Source organism: Vulpes lagopus, chromosome 1, assembly GCF_018345385.1.
Source record: "Vulpes lagopus strain Blue_001 chromosome 1, ASM1834538v1, whole genome shotgun sequence".
In the NCBI taxonomy this organism is placed as follows: Eukaryota; Metazoa; Chordata; class Mammalia; order Carnivora; family Canidae; genus Vulpes; species Vulpes lagopus.
In genome coordinates this window covers 59,279,160-59,292,741 of record NC_054824.1, presented here as the reverse complement: position 1 = coordinate 59,292,741, position 13,582 = coordinate 59,279,160, and the positions used below count along the sequence as shown (strand labels likewise).

Genomic DNA, 13,582 nt, shown 5'->3' with positions numbered 1-13,582 from the left:
AATACCAATCCTTCCTGGACAAAGATGACCCAACCTTTAGTGGTCAAGAGGCCTCCTTGCCCTCACTGCAAAGGATGGCTGTCATGGCCTTGTTGTGGTCAAGGTCTTTCTACTTGCTGTTTCATGGTCTGGCTGTAGAGATGAAGCCACATTCTTGACCTCTTTAACATGGTATCCAAGTCACCTAAACAAATGAAAACATGGCAGCTAATCTTGAAAAAAGATAGACTTTACATCTCAGTTTTATCTTTTATTTGCTTACCTTCAACCAAAATCTCTTCTATTTAAAATCTGCAAAAGGAAACCCCTGCTAATGGGGCAATGATGGAATGTATAGGCCTCAAATATACAGATGTTGTGTTATTAGACAAAACTTACAATGTAGTTTATCATCCGACTCCTGTTTCATGATAGACAAAGCCTTATTGTACAAGCCAGTTACAGGGCAGAAGGAGGTGAAGCCTGAGAAGAGGGAGAATTTGTGGTTTCACCCTATCCTTTGCTGGAGAGAATGCCAGCATGCCAAATCACACCTCCACTGATCGGATGAGCAAGAGGGATTCCAAAAGAAGATAGAGTGACAGGCTGGCGTGAGTGGTGTCAGAGCCTCTTAGGGTATGAGTTATACTTCAGAAAGCTATATTCAATGTTAGGATGATTAAAAAACAAAAGAAATACCAGCTATCAATACAATGCTATCAATATATGTAACATGACGGAAAATGTGAGATCTTAATATTTAACAAAAGAGGTCATCAACATAAAAAATGTTGAGAGGGGGCACCCAGGTGGCTCAGTTGGTTAGGTGTCTGACTCTTAGTTTCAGCTCGGATCATCATCTCAGGGTGGTGAGATAGAGCTCCTGTCAGGCTCTGTGCTGGGCCGGAGCCTGCTTGGGATTCCCTCTCTACTTCTCCCTCTGCCCCTCCCCCCTCTAAAAAATATTGAGAAGTGACAGCATAAAATATCAAGCTTTCAGAGTAGGTACGTTTTATCCAACTGCCTCTACACCTACTGCCATGAGCACTGGGGCCTGGATGAGACAGTGAGGGCTACTTTGGTATGTGGGACGCTTTGGCTTTCAGTAGGGAAGGGGGACAAGTATAAATGAGTGGGATTAAGTTTATGCTCTGGATGTCACATACTCAAAGAACTGAGTAAGAGCTATGCCTGTGACTGATCCTAAGTAAAACTTTAAAGCAGGATCTTGGGGTCTTCTCTACCCACACCTCCAGACATCTCCTTCAGAGGCCGGCCCTCGGCTCTGCCTCTCTCCCCAAGCCCACACCAACTAACCCTGTGCTATGTGTCTCCCCTTTTATAAATGAACTTGCCCTGACCCTCACCTTTTGAGCAGTCGGTGTATTTGCATTTCAAGGGAGGTTTTCTGGAACCACTAAAACCTCACTTCCAAAGCCACATACTCTGTTCGAAGAGCAAGAACCTTCCTTGGGATGCTTTTCTGACATCCCACACATCCCATCCTGGGGAAGCACTGCTGCCTTCCTTGCCCAGCTAAAAGCCAATCCTCCTTCTCTCTCTCCCCCTCCCTCCCGCCTTCCCTTTCTCTTTCTCTCTTTTGGCCAAGCACCTTGCCCAGACAGACCCTTTGAGGTAACAGAGGGTTTCTTCTGCCCTCAATCACCACAGGTTAGAGTGAAATGAAGAAGTGTTCTGGTTCTACCTGAAGCTCACTTTAGGGGGCCTGCATTTATTTCTGTCTCTGCAAGAGACAGTTTATTGATTCATGGAACCTTTATTAGAGTTATTAGGACAAATAAAACACATGCGCGCACACGCATAAATCCATCTCTACCCATCCTGAGCCCCTGGCTGGCAAAACGAGTTCTATTTCCAGCCCTGACATCTTGCCAGTTTGTCATTCTCCATCCTGGCCACATCAGCTTCCATCGGGTTTGAGTTTATTGGCTACACAGTGCAGTTTATGTTATCATAGAAATTAGCCTTGATGGACAGGGATATGGCCAGGGGATCAGAAGAGGTCAGCAGCCTCATGGTGTTGGCATGGCTGAAATGTTAGGGTGCCTGGAGCCCTCTCCAAGAAAAATCAGAGCTGGCTCTCGGCAGCAGCAAATGAGCGCAACGAGACACTCCTAAGGGACGGGAGCTTGGACGTGATTGTGAGCCGTCCAGTTCCCATTCTACCCGTCCACCCTCCCCCCTTCCTCCCCAGCCCTCCCGGTGCCCTCCAGTGCCAAAAATCCTTCCCTGTGCAATGGAGGCAGGGCCGGGAGGCCTGAGGTTAAGCCTCTCTCTTCTCCAGTTCGTGGTTAGCTTTCGTAGGCTCTTGGCTGTTTGACAACATTGGATAATAATTCAATATTTCTTACTGAAATACTTGACCTTATTGTTAGTTTTTGTGACAAGGGGAATTTAAAGGAGCTGCAAAAATGCAAGCAAGTGTGGCTGAAAAAGGCCAGGGTAGGCCACTGAGTAGTGAACAGTTTCTTTTTCTGACATCTATAAAATTTAGGTGAAAACAGGTCAACATTGATGTTGGCAAATGGGAAAGCCAGTTCTATTGTTAGCAAATGAGCTTCAGATAGAAATGTAAGTCTGGTTCAATCAAAACCACGTTTGGTTTTAGACACACTAGCGATGTGCTTTCTATTAAAAAAGGGGGGTGGTGGTATTTATAGAGACACACAAAGTAAAAATATTTTTTGGCCCAAAGGATCATTTTCTAAGTATCAAATCAACTTGTTGAAGTACAAGATGGGACCACTTTCGTTTTCTTTTTAAATTTGTAGGGCACATGCTCCCAGAATTCTCTCTTCTCTTTATTTCGAATTGGCAAGGGCTGTTGAAGATTAAAATCGTATATTAGGAAAACCCTGCATTGCCTGATGTCGGGACTTGCTGGAGACTGCCAGCTGGTGGCTGAGAAAGAAATGAAGTTATAGGATTCAAATATATGACTCCCCGGATTTGGCCTGAGTATAATAATCACTTTTATAGGCTCCACTCAGGAATCTCCTAAGACATGTTTGAGCTCACAGAGGAGGAACATAAGAGAAGCTCAGTCACTTGCCAAATCCAGATGGTGGAAGATCAGTTAATTCTAGCCTACTGGGCAGCTTGCTGATCCTACTTGGTCTCTGTCTTTGGACCCTCTGAAGTCCTTGTCTTGCTGGGAGCTGGAACAATCCATAACATGGCAAAACCGCTTCTTCCCCCGCAGCCTCCCACTAGCAGATGAGGGGACTGAGGTCCAGAGTCAACCGTGTGTTGGTCGATAGGATTCTAGAAGGGTTTACTCTTTCTTGGGAAACTTTATTTTTTTCTTTAAGTAGAGGTGAAATTCATGTAATGTAAAATCAGCCATTTTAAAGTGAACCATCCAGTGGCATTTTGTACACTCTCAGTGTCTTACAACTGCTACATGTCATCACCCCAGACGGAAGCCTTGTACCCATTAAGTGCTTGCTCCCCATCCCCACCTCCAGGCTCGTGTTTGAGTGCAAGTTGGTTAGCTCGGTTCCCACAGAGTGTCATTTTAGGGCTTCACAATTTTAAATAAGGTTCGGCTGTGTATCTGGAGGGAAGAGGACTGCGAGGGTTCCTGGCAGGGAGGGGCCGAGGCCTGGGCTGAGATCCGGGTGGGGAACAGGAGAGTCGGTGTCTGGAAGCACAGGGTCCCCCAGAACCGGAGACTTGCTGAACTGGAGCATCCGTTGGTGGGGGGAAGTTGCTCTTTCTGAGGTTGACTGTTGGTCTCCTGCTGAGGTGATGATCCCTTTAAAATTCTCAGCATTCTCACCCCCCCTCCCCTCCCTTGGCCTGCCTCGGTCTAGGAGGCATTTTACTCCTTTAATTTGTGTTGGTAGGCATCCAAGTCTGGCACCAGGCAGTCCCCACTCGGGAAGCTGGGAGGTGGTGGAGGCTCACCCAGGTCTAGAAAAGGAGCTCTCCCCGGGATGCTAACTGCAAGCTGTCTCCTTCAATACACATCATCCTGCGGGATAATCATTTTCAAATGGCAAACAATAATAAAAGCTTTCCTCTATTTTGCTTCCAAGTGTCAACGTATCTACACAGGCTATAGATGTGTGTGTGTGTGTGTGTGTGTGTGTGTGTGTGTGAATTGTCTGTCTAAGAAAAAAAAGAAGTTTGGGGAGCATTTGAGTATGCTGGGCAAGGCTGGGAATTGCCTCGGGTGGCTTTCCAAACATTGTGGGAGGCTGAGCTGGAGTGTGGGTCAGAGATGGAAGAAGTAGATTATCAGGTGACTTAAGTTTTTAATCTGCATCTGGAGGGAGGCTGCAGGCTCTCCTGAAGTCGGGTCCCCTGGGACTGGTGGGGCAGCTTACAGCAGAGAATGGGGTAGGAGAGGGGAACCTAGAGGTCAGAGCTGCTAAGATGTGAGACTAGAACCTGAAAGAAAAGCCCCAAAGCTTCCACCTCAGCAGGTGGATGAGGCTGATAATCCCGTCAGGGTGCCTATGTGCTCTGGGGCTACACAGTCTCAGATCTCATTGTGACCTCTCTTCCTGGATAGTCTAGTCTTCTTGAAGAGTTTGGAGTAGGCTGAAGCAAAGGCATTTAACTGGTAAGTAACTCCAACCATTCTTTGAGAACAAAATGCAGGTGAAGAGATTATGAAATGCGATACAAAAGTCATCGGAGTTGTAGAGATGAAATAAGACTTCTGAGAAATCTTCCACTTGTAGTAGGTTACTCTGGGTCAAATTTAGGGTTTGTTCCCTATACTTAGGTGGCTGTAGTGAGAATAATTGAGAAGTCCTGCCAGCGTTCAGGGCATTTTTCCAGAGGCCTGAGGAGTAGCTGAATCTTGTAGAATCTTCTGTGCCCACATCCTGCCCTTTCACTCATGCAATTCTGTAGCCTCTGATAAAGTTCGGGGTCCCCTCCTTGTGAGGACTTCCTTACCATCCATCCTGACCCAGCTGTGCCAGGGTAGCATTTGCAGTGTGCACCATGAGGGTGCACTAACCCCCTTAAGTTATCTGTTTCTGCCAAACAGACTACACCACAACTTAGTGGTTGAGACAATAGCCATTTTATTGCTCATGATTTTGTGGGTCAGGAATGCAGATGGGGCCTCAGCAGGGTGATTCTGCAGGGCTGCTTGGGCTTCCTCATAGCATGGTGGTCCCAGGGTGGTCAGATTCTGCCTCAAGCTCTTAGAAGAGGCACAAAAATAGAAGCTGCCCATCGCTGGAGGTCTACCTTGAAAGAGGAGATGGGCAAGGTCGCTTCTGCTGTGTTCTGTTGGCCAAAGGCCATCACAGGGCCAGCCCAGAGTCAAGGGGAGGGGAAATAGACCCCCAACTCTTAATAAGAGAAGAGGCAAAGGATGTGCAGTTACCTTCCAACTACCACGTATAGTTGACACCCAACCTGTCTGGCTTTGAAGCTTGGGATCTTATCTGCTCTGTAGTCATTCCTCTTAGATATCCTTCGCAGTGTCAGTTGCAGGGGGACTTAGTCAACCCTTGGCGGTTGTTTCAGGCATCGGTAACAGGTGTGTGAGAAGAGATTTGGGGCGCGAGGCATCTCCACACAGGCAGACCCCTCTTCATCAAAACACAAGGGTAAGAGGCATCCCAGTGCCAGGGAAGTGCATGTCTGGCAAGGCAAGATGAGTCCTTCGTCTTTTGTAGTAGGGGTTGTGCTATGCTTCCTCAAGTCCTGTGATGGGTCGAGTATGTGCCAAATAAGCCAGTGTTGAGGGACTCTTGTTAAGGGGAAGATAGGAGCTCGCACCACTCAACAGTTTCAAGATCTGCACGGGAGAGCTGGGTGGCAGGATTCCTCCAGACTTGCCCGGGGCACCTGGGGGCACTCAGGCTGGGAGGGCTGCCCTGGTTGCCACTCAGACTCAGCAGGGTCCAAGAGCCACCCTTCCAGGAAAGCAGAGAAAGAGGCTATTGTTTCTTGCCACTTTAAGCAGCTGATGACAGTACAAAGGAATGTGGTGAGGACCCTCCCTCCTAACCGTGGAGGATTAGAGACTGAAGAGCCAGACTCTCGGCCTCTGGGCACAAGGTGTGGGAAACACTGTGGGGGCAGAGAGGAGAGTGAGAATTTTCTGGAGGGGCAGCCATGTGGATTCTGGAATCGCACCCTTCTCCTCCAGGCTCCTGAAAACTTCATGCACATGCTTTCCTCATGTACAAAATGGAGAGGCTGGTTCTCAGGAAAAAAAAAAAATTGAGGATTAAATAAAATAAATAGAAGGTCTGTGCTGTTTGATACAGGGTAAGCACTGGATAAATTTTAACTTTTTTCTCTCCACAATGTTAGAAAATGGATTTTAGGGGCACCTGGGTTGCTCAGTTGGTTAAGCATCTCCTTCAGTTCAGGTCATGATCCAGTCCCATGTCAGGCTCCTTGCTCAGCAGGGAGCCTGCTTCTCCCTCTGTCTACAGCTCCTCCTGCTTGTGCCCTCTTTCTAAATAGACATGAAATCTTAAAAAAAAAAACAAAACGGAACTTAGACATAATCGAATCCCATTTGTGCATGATCTGACTGAGGCCTGGAAATGTTAAAGTGATTTGTCTAAGCAGAAGCAACATGTCTGTGAATCCCTATGTCCTCCTCAGCTCAGGGCTCTTCCTCCTGCCCCACAGACATCTAAGTCCCTCCAATGACAGAGAGAACTTTTCTTCACGGCCACACTGCAACTAAAAATGGCCACCTTTTGCCTTTATTCCTGGGTAGAGTGCTCCCTGTGACCCTGAAGAACATGGAGGCAGGGGATCAGAAAAGAAAATGCTAGCAACACATTACAAAACAAGACCAAACAACACCACATGCAAATTCCATGCAAAATTCTTTGAATAAAGCCATCCACTGAAATCACATTAGTAGGTCCTTGCTCCTCTATCAATTTTTTTTTTTTCATTAAAAAAAGTTATTTTAGGGGGCACCTGGGTGGCTCAGCAGTTGAGTGTCTGCCTTTGGCTCAGGTTGTGATCCTGAGGTTCTGGGATCTAGCCCTCCACCGGGCTCTTCATGGGGAGCCTGCTTCTCCTTCGCCTGTGTCTCTGCCTCTCTTTGTGTGTCTCTCATGAATAAATAAATAAATCTTAAAAAAAGGTTATTTTAAAGATCAGAGTTCAGAATGACAATGCATGAAAAATAAAACGTTCTCCTTTCTGCCTGCCTCCCCTCCTGCACTGGTTCTACTGCAGACAACTTTTGTGCCTGTCCAGCTTTGCCTCCCTTTCATCAACGAGCAGCAGTGAGAACTGCATAGGTCCACCCCCAGTCGGAACATGTCAGTCTGTGGACTGTTTTCCTGGAGCTGGGAACCAGGAGGCTTGGGGTTCTATGAGATGCTGTACTGGAGCCCCATCAGCTATTACTGAGCAACATATCACCCCAAAACTCAGTGGTGCAAGAGAAAAACATTTTATTATGCTCACAGATTGTGTGGAGCAGGGGCAGCAGGCACAGCAGGCATGGCTGGTCTCCACTGTAAATGTTTGTGGCCTCGGCTGGGAAAACTCGAAAGGCTGAGGGTGTCTTTGCTTACATGTCGGGTGTCTGGAAGGGCTGAGCGAAGGATGGTCTTTGCTGGGATTGTCTCCTGGAGGCTGCACGGTGGTCCCGGGGTAGTTAGGCTCCTAATGTGGCTGCTTGGACTCAAAGAGCAAGTGTCCCAGCCAACCTGGTGGGGGCTGCATGGCCGCTGGTGGCACAGCCTCAGAGGTCACACGGTGTCACCTTCACCATATTCTATTCGTCAAAGCGGTCGTGAGCACACCTGGATTCATGGAGGGGGCCCTACTCTCAGGGGAGGAATCTCAAAGAATCGGCAACCCTCACATCCCATGATCATGCTTTCTGAATGCTGACAGCCCCCAGTCTAAAGGATTGGGGGGCTGCTTCCAGAAGAGAAAGGGAGGCTTAAGAGGTGAGATTGGGACATTTGATGCAAAAGGGGACTATCTTGGCTAATCCTGGGGCAAGTATGTTTTTAAAGCAGTTTGCTTAAACTTTTCATTTTGCCACATCTGAGAAGTGGGCTCACAACTGGGTTTCAGCTGGAGTGGGACTGACCCCCGGGCCTGTGTGGGGGTGAGCTAGACTCTGCATCTTGCTTTCCACCAACAGCAGAGGAAACACCAGTGCAGGGAAATGTCCCAGAGAGCCAAGCAGAGGGAATTGTCTCCCTACTTGGAGAGCTGGTTGGGCCCCACCCTCCAGCCTTCCCCCCACCTGTGTACATACCCAGGAGGAACATCGTTTGTATTGAATCCAAAAAGGAGTCTTTGAAGCACTCAGAGATCTTCAGAGCAAAGTGCTGGGTGAGGTCAGGGCATTCAGGAGGCCTGAATGGAAGGAGGGAGGCTGGGTGTGCGCCAGCCGGGGCTGCTTAAGGCTGGCAGCCCAGAAGTGGTGTGCTCTGGGCAAGAAATGCCAATCGGTGTGCTGCTCCCCCTGCCCGTTCGCTTGCACTCCTGAGAGTTCAGAGCTTGCTCTGCGCTGGCACTATGTTAGGCACTTTGGATCATTAACCTGTTCCATTTACTTTCACAGTACTCAGATGAAGTAGGCATTTTGGTTCCTATTTTAGAGTTAAAAGGCTGAGGCTCAGAGAAGTTAGGTATCTTTCTAAGGTCACACAGCAAATAAGGGACACCGGAATCCCAAAAGGGCAGGGCCTGTTTGTTTCTCAAAATGAGCATGAGCATGGCCACGGGGCAAGGAAGCCATCCTCTTCTCTTTGTCCTCCAGTCTTCATTCCATTCCACACTTTGTCCTTTGCTCTAAACCACAAGATTTCCATCACCAGGCTTCTTGATGCTTGCAAAACTGAATCCCTTCATGGTTAGGGCCAAGAGAGAGTTTTCTGCAAAACCTATTTGAAGAAATGCCTTAGAGCTGTGCTGTCCAGTACAGTTGCCTCCAGCCACATATGACTATTTAAATAAAACTAAGTAAAATTAATAAAATTAAATAAATTTAAAATGCAGTTCCCCAGTCATGCTAGCCACATTTAAAGGGCTCCAGAGCCACAGGTGGCTAACAGCTTCTGTATGAGATGGCAAAGGGGTAACATATTTGTATCATTGTGGGCAGTTCTACTGGACAGTGCTGCTTTAGAGACTAAGTAGAGGAAGAACCATATTTTTATAACTGGTACCATTGCCAGTTTTACTAATACTTTTTAATGGTCCTTGAGGCATTGATTTTTTCCAGTTTTTTCTCAGAGGTAAAATAATAGACTATATTTTGTATAGTACTTTATAATTTACAAATGACATTCTCGTTCTTGATCTCATTTAATGCAGCAGCCTTGCAGAGCATGGTAGATAATGACATTACAGGTAAAGTAACAAAGGTTCAGAAAGGTCGGGCAACTTGGCCAAGGTTCTATAAACAGTAGATGGTAGAGCCAAAATTTCGACATAGGTTTTCTCATTGTGTGCTTTCCACAGGGAGAAATTTCTGTATATGACGCCTGAAATTATCCTTAGGCAAAATTATTAAGTGAAAAGTAATTTACCAGTGTTCTTGTGGGCCGAATTGTGCTTGTCAGTTTTTCTTGTTTAGACCGTCAGATTTTTCATTAGGTCTTGCCACTAACAAATACCTTTGTTTTCTTTCCAAAGTAGTTGGCAACTTCTATAATTATTTTACCATGAGAACACAGTTTACATTGGTGTATATGTATTAATTGGAAAATTACCTTTTTAAATTAGTTTATAATGAGAATGATTATGTTTACGGTCACTTAGACAAGTGGTAAATAAAAAAGAATCAATTTTAAAAAAGGGATTTTCTAGAAGTAGGTGTGATGGAAGATACATATACATAGAAAGGCAACCAACAGGGGGTTGGTTGAGTATCCCATTCTTGGTTTTGGCTCAGGTCGTGATTGCAGGGTCATAAGATCAAGCCCCTTGTCAGGCTCCATGCTCAGCGGGCAGTCTGCTTGAGATCCTCTCTCCCTCTCCTTCTACCCCCGTCCCTCCCCCGCTCTCCCTTTCTTTCTGAAATAAACAAAATCTCTAAAGAAAAAAAAGGTAACCAAAAATACCGTGTCAGGCATGATGTGTGTCAAATTAACATATAAAAGGCAATTTGATTTTCTCTCATTTTTAAATATCATTTAAAATATGTACCATCTTGCTGTTCTTCACTCTAGAGATAATAAACAAGGCAGATGACCAGCAAACCTGAAATAACATAGATAACTAAGATAAATAGATAATTAAGTTCAAGTGTGATAAGAGTTTTGTGTAAACAACAACAACAAAGAGCAAAGTAAAGGCATAGAGAGTAATGAAGTAGATGGGGACACTGTTTTAGTTAGGGCATAAACACTCCCACCATGGCCAACTTCAGGCTACCAACATGACACCACTAAAACCAGAGCTGAGAACTGATGCACACAGTGGGCTCTCATGAGCTGGAGTGGGCCATCTCCCACCCCAGCACATGTTTTCTTTCCGCCTCTGCAAAGTGCCTGGGCACCTTTTCTTTCAGGGATCTCTGGAGGTACTGGTCCCCTTGTCCTTCTTTTTTTTTTTTTTTTCCCCCTTGTCCTTCTTGAGAGCAAGTAGAAACTACTAGAAATGCTTTTTCTAGGTTATTCCTGGGAACAGCCTGCACTTTGGGGCTATTTTCCTGGAGTTGGAGGGCTGGTTATTTCAGGTTTGATAATTCCACCACTAGCTCTATCTGTTTGCTGAAATGCACGTGCTGGGTTGCCACTGTAAATGGTCATCAGGCCTGTGTTCCCGAAGGGAGAGCTCTGATTGTAAGCTTTAGCAGTATGATGAAAAAGAATTAGCTCAATACAATGGTAAAGGAGAAAGCCTGGCTTATGGTAAAAGTTCTTGTGCTTGGTAAGGGCCACTTGCAGAAATCATTTCCCTGAGAAAACTTGGTAGCATATTGGATAGCACACAGGTGTTGAAATGAGGTGACTATGATTTGAATCCTTCATTGACCTTGGGTAATCATTACCCTCTTTGAGTTCAGTGTTCATATCTCCTGCGTAAGATCATGGTGAAGGTCACATGAGCTAATGTGCATGATGTGTACTGGGTATGAAAATACATACACAGTATCTAGCATGGTGTCCGGCACGGAATAGGTACTTTATTCATGATACCTCCCATGGAAACAGCAATGGCAATGGGTGTACAAGGAAACAGCCCTAAAGCTCTCCTCATACAGAGAACCTGGGAGGATCCAAACTGGAAAAGGATTGAGGAAGACTGATGTGACAGATGCTGGAAGGACACAGGACTGGGTGGAACTGTGTGGCCAATCCAGCAGCTGAGAGCCCGTAACAGCTGTGAAACCAGAGCCTTATTGGTCACCACTTCTCTGGCTGGTGGCTCTGGCTTCCTCATTAATCGAACAGTGGCGGTAGTAGTGCTGGATGGTTGATTTTTGAGGGGAAGTTGGGGGTCGTGGAATCCCTATAAATTGTTTTGTTTGCCAAGTGAAATATAAATTAAGAACATTGCGTACAGCATGGGTAATCAGCTGGAGATTTCATTGGATGGAATTTCCTACAACTTTAGAGTCTATAGAAGCTAATCATGGTCTAGGCCCTGGCTTTGATATTCTGTGACTGAAGTTGAATTGACATAGGAGCTGCATTTGGCTTAGAATGAAATATGACATTTCTTAAGCCAAGCAAAACAGAAAGAGCAGACAGAGAAGTAGAGGAAGACAAAAAGGGTGAGCAGGAAAACATCCCTTGAAACATGAGCCAGGGAGCGTTAGGTCATAAAGGACAAAAAAAAATCTGAGCTCCCAAGAATCCAACTGTTGCATTATGAGCCAATTAGTAACGCAAGCAAGGGGGCTGTGGACCTGGTGAGGGACATCCGTGAATGATGGTAGCTGGTGGCCTAGAAACAGAAAAACACCTTTCTTCCCAAGGCAGTCCTAGGTAACCTAGGGTGTCTGGGACGCAGAAAGACTTGAAGCTGAGCTGTCAGGACACATCTCCTAGCACACCCCACAAGAAGTGCTGGCTGGCCACTGAGCATATACCTCCCCACTGAGCTACAGGACCTGCTGGTTCACACCACCGCCAATGCTTCCTGCACAACCTGCTGTTTAGGGAATTTTGCTGCCTCGTAGTGAAGGATGTGGACATGAAGGTGGAGGGAAGCATGGAGAAACCAAGTGTGTAGCAAAATGTCCTCTTCTTAATTCAGACTGCTGAGTCTCTGAGCACCAGCTGCTGACAAGTAATAAAGGAGGAAGAGGAAAAGTCAGGTAGGGTGAGCTACAAGATCCACTGATTCAGTGTGGGAGGCTGAATGAAGAGCTGTGTTATCTGGGAGGGCCTGGGTTCTTAGCACCCCTCTGCCCTGGCTAACCATTCTAACTAGGGCAAGTCCCTTCACGGTCTTGGGGCTTTAGCTCCCATATTAATAAAATAGTGGTGGTGGTGGCCCAAGGTGGTTTCCAAGTTCCTGTCTAGTCCCCTGATTCTCTTAATTTATCAAAGCCAGTGCCAAGGCTTGCTTTTGAGGAGTGCAGGGTTGGGCTGTGGTCCAAAGTAGCCAATTGGCTAACGTGGATGGGATACACCGCATCACCACCTCCATGTTCCAGTATTTGCCCTTCTTTTGTTAGGTCCATTGGAGATTACATGGCATTCATATTCTGTCAGCCACATAATATGCTAGATGGCATCCATTGTTAAATACCCTATGGTTTTCCACTGCATCTGGGTTAGATGTCAGGATGTTTAACTGAATTGCAAGTGGCATTGAGATGAGGAGCACCATACCTGGATGTGGTGGTCATGCTCTTATAGTTGGACTAGGCAAAGAGGACTTTTAGAAGAATTTAGCATAGGGACACCTGGGTGGCTCAACAGTTGAGCATCTGTCTTCGGCTCAGGGTGTGATCCCGGGGTCCTGGGATCAAGTCCCTTATCGGGCTCCCCACATGGAGCCTGCCTCTCCCTCTGCCTATGTCTCTGCCTCTTTCTTTCTGTGTCTCTCATGAATAAATAAATCTTAAAAAAAGAGAGGAATTTAGCCTGGAAAGGACTCCTGATCTTCTGAGAGCATCTATGATGCCCAAGGACAGCTTTTCCACATGCTAAAAATATCCTTCTCCTTTTCCTGTGACACTCACCTGTTTATCAATTGACTCCTTACTCATGAGGCCAGTCGGTCCTGTTACAATGTTGCTTAACTTCTAACATGGAAATAATAATATCTGCCTAAACCTTCATTTTAGGGTTCCAGGGAGGTGCTTGGAAAAATACCAAGTGCAATGCAACCATAGGGTTATTAATAATGTTGCTATTATACATCTTGATTGATGAGACTTTGATAAAGGGAAAGGCTCCCTGCCCTCCACCCCACCCCTGTCCACAAGACCTGTTCCCAAAAGTACATCTCAGTCCACACTCCAAAGACATTTCTTGGAACCACATCTTAGTGCGGTTCACCCAATAAAAAGCTCCTCTGGCTCCAAGTGGGCATGAAAGTTCATCACAACATTTGCCATCAATAAAAAACCAATTCTTTCCATATGAAAAGCATTACTGCTGTCGAATGGTTATTGAGTGATGATACCTGAATATTGGGAACACAGGAACAG

The 13,582-nt window shown here is 46.1% G+C and overlaps 1 protein-coding gene across 1 annotated transcript in view; it reads left to right on the top strand.

Annotated features, from left to right (window-relative positions):
- The window catches only part of RUNX2 (RUNX family transcription factor 2), a 148,204-nt gene that overhangs the window by 133,376 nt on the left and 1,246 nt on the right, over positions 1-13,582 (top strand). The window lies entirely within an intron of this gene.